The sequence below is a fragment of the Orycteropus afer genome, unplaced genomic scaffold (assembly GCF_000298275.1).
Source record: "Orycteropus afer afer isolate SDZICR_OR568_19922 unplaced genomic scaffold, OryAfe1.0 scaffold00143, whole genome shotgun sequence".
Taxonomy (NCBI): domain Eukaryota; kingdom Metazoa; phylum Chordata; class Mammalia; order Tubulidentata; family Orycteropodidae; genus Orycteropus; species Orycteropus afer.
Window position 1 is genome coordinate 4,503,173 of NW_006921730.1, and position 2,907 is coordinate 4,506,079.

Consider the following 2,907-nt stretch of genomic DNA (forward strand, 5'->3'; position numbering starts at 1 on the left):
TATTTCCAATCACCTTGTATGCATGTGAGAGCTGGACAATGAGTAAGTCAGACCAAAGAAGAGTTGATGCTTTTAAGTTGTGGTGCTGGCGAAGAATGCTGAAAGTATCATGGACTGCTAAAAGAACTAACAGATCTGTCCTGGAGGAAGTGCACCCAAAATGCTCCTTGGAAGCAAGAATGGCCAGACTTCTCTCACCTACTTTGGTCATGTGGTCAGAAGGGACCATTCCCTGGAGAAGGATGTCATGCTTAGTAGGGTGGAGGTTCGACGAAAGAGGGGGAGGCTTCAAAGAGATGGATTGACATGGTGGCTGTGATGATGGGCTCAAGTATAGCAGGGATTGTGGGGCTGGTGCAGGATAGGGCAGTATTTCATTCTGCTGTGCATGGGGTCACTATGAGTCAGAAATGACTCAACAGCACCTAACAACAACAATAACAAAAGCATCCTTACAACCAATATAGCCATTCTTTTTGTAGGGCTGTTTTTATAACAACTTTTAATGTGAACTATGACATAATTCCAAAAGACCTTCAGGAAAATAATTTGCCAAGACCCAGATGATGCTGCCAAGGCCCACTGCTTTCTGACTGTCTGGATTGACCCTAAGAGATTTTAAAGCATCTCAAGCTGTGCTGTCCAATACAGCAGCCACTAACTATACATGCCTGTTTGACTTAAAATTAATTGCAATTAAATACAATCTTCTTTTAAAAATGTAATTCCTCAGTTGCCCTAGCTCCATTCAAGTTCTCAATTACCACACATGGCTAGTGGCTGCTATATTGGACAGTGCAGCTCTAGAGAAAGGATGCACTATTTAGTCTTTAAACAATCTTCCGTATTGGTTCTTGCAAATGAATTTTTGACACAGATTAAGGGATTACCCTTATATGTCTTGATAAAGGCCTAGATGTGTCTATGATACATATGCAAATTGCATGATACAGAGCCAGAGTGAGCTATCACAGGCAAGCTGTCAACAGGAAAAATGATGCCCCACTGTAAATGCCCAAACAAAATGACCACCTTGGCCAGAAGACAAAAACCCAGGAACATATCCCTAAAACATTTAACATAAAATATAACTGGTCTTCTTTCCAGATAATCCAATACCAGACAGAGAAAATTAACTTATTCTCCCAAATTGTGGAGTGGAAGTTAATTAAATGTTAGGAAGCTTTGATCAAAATAAGGAGAAATAGGAGAGAGTTTATGATCTTTTTAATCAAAGTACAGTCTCAATAAAAGATATTTTAGTCTATTTTCAAAACACAGCCCATCTTCTGGTAAGATGGAGGACTAGGCAGACAAGCAACACAGACCCTCTTCAACAAAGAAAAGAAAAACCAAATGACTGACATACAGAAGATAATCCTGGAGCCCTGAACTTTGAAAGGAACTATACAAAAGTGGATTAGGTACCAACTAGCAGAAAAACCTGAACAAAAACAGTGAATACAGAGATGGTCAGAGCTGCGGACTGTAAGCTACTCTGACGGGACCAACAGCCTGAATATTTCCAAGTGGTGTTGGGACCTGAGAATTGACCTAAAGAGCAGCCCTGGTCACCAAGGGCTGCAGGGTTGACTGCGCTGGTGGCCTATGAGTAGGAAGAGAAACAGCAAGGAGGGAGACAACCTGAGTTGTTGACTTTCCGCTGTCCAGAGGATGCAGTCATTTTGATTGTTTACACATGGCAGCCATTTTGGATATTTAAAGTGACCAAGGGCACAGCCATTTTGAATCTTTACAAGTGAAAACAATTTTGGATCTTAAAGTGATACCACTCTCATTCAGATTCCAGGGACCTAAAATAGGCTCTGTTTGCCAAGGTCAACAGGGACATATAAGAGGCTAACAACAGGAAAGGAGACAGGTGGTGTGTGTATAAGTGCTGTCAACTAGTGCATAGAGGAGCACAGCACAGTACCCTGCTTGCGTAGATAGCAAACAAACAAAACAAAATGAAAACTGTAGGCAAGTCACTCCAACATACAATCACCAATTAAATACAAACACAAAAACATCACAATGCCTCGGAGACAACAGAGCATTGCAGTCCACACAAAGAAGCAAGATAAAGCAGGAGAAACAAGGGACCAGGATACAGACCCAAAACATACCCCTCAGGAAGACGCAGCATTGGAACTCCCTGATAAAGAATTCAAAAGAATTATATTTAGCTATCTTCAAAGGATAAAGAGACAGATCAAGGAAAACACAGACAAATTTCAAAAGACAATACAAGAACAAAATGACAAAATAAATGAAAACTTAGAAATGATACAAAATCTACAGATAGAAATCCAAAAGATAATACTAACTTGTCAGAAACAGATAACACATTGAAAGGGCAAAGCAGAATTGATGCAATGGAAGACAGAATTAATGAGACTGAAGACAAATACCTGAATACTTCTTTGGAAAGGGATCAATCAGAAAAAAGATCAAGACAAAATGAAGAAAGCCTAAGGTTCATGTGAGATACCATCAAAAGGAATTACCTATGTGTCATTGGAATTCCAGAACAAGAAGAGAAAAACAAAACCACTAAGAAAATTGTCCAAGAGTTTTTGGAAGAGAACTTCCCTGACATGATGAAAGATGAGAATATATCCATTCAGGAAGTCCAAAGAAACCCAAACAGGACAGACCCCAAAAGAAAATCACCAAGACATATCATCATCAAACTTAACCAAAACCAAAGACAAAGAAAGAATCATGAGAGCAGCATGGAAAAAACGAAAAGTTACCTACAAGGGGCAACCAATAAGACTAAGTTTGGATTTCTCGGCAGAAACCATGCAGGTGAGAAGACAATGGGATGGTATATATAAAACCCTGAAAGAGGAAAATTTCCAATCAAGAATTATGTACCCAGCAAAATTGTCCCTCAAATAT

At 39.6% G+C, this 2,907-nt stretch overlaps 1 protein-coding gene across 1 annotated transcript in view; it reads left to right on the forward strand.

Annotated features, from left to right (window-relative positions):
• The window catches only part of LOC103201149 (ABI family member 3 binding protein), a 430,073-nt gene that overhangs the window by 397,238 nt on the left and 29,928 nt on the right, over window positions 1–2,907 (forward strand). The gene's annotated exons all lie outside the window — the stretch shown is intronic.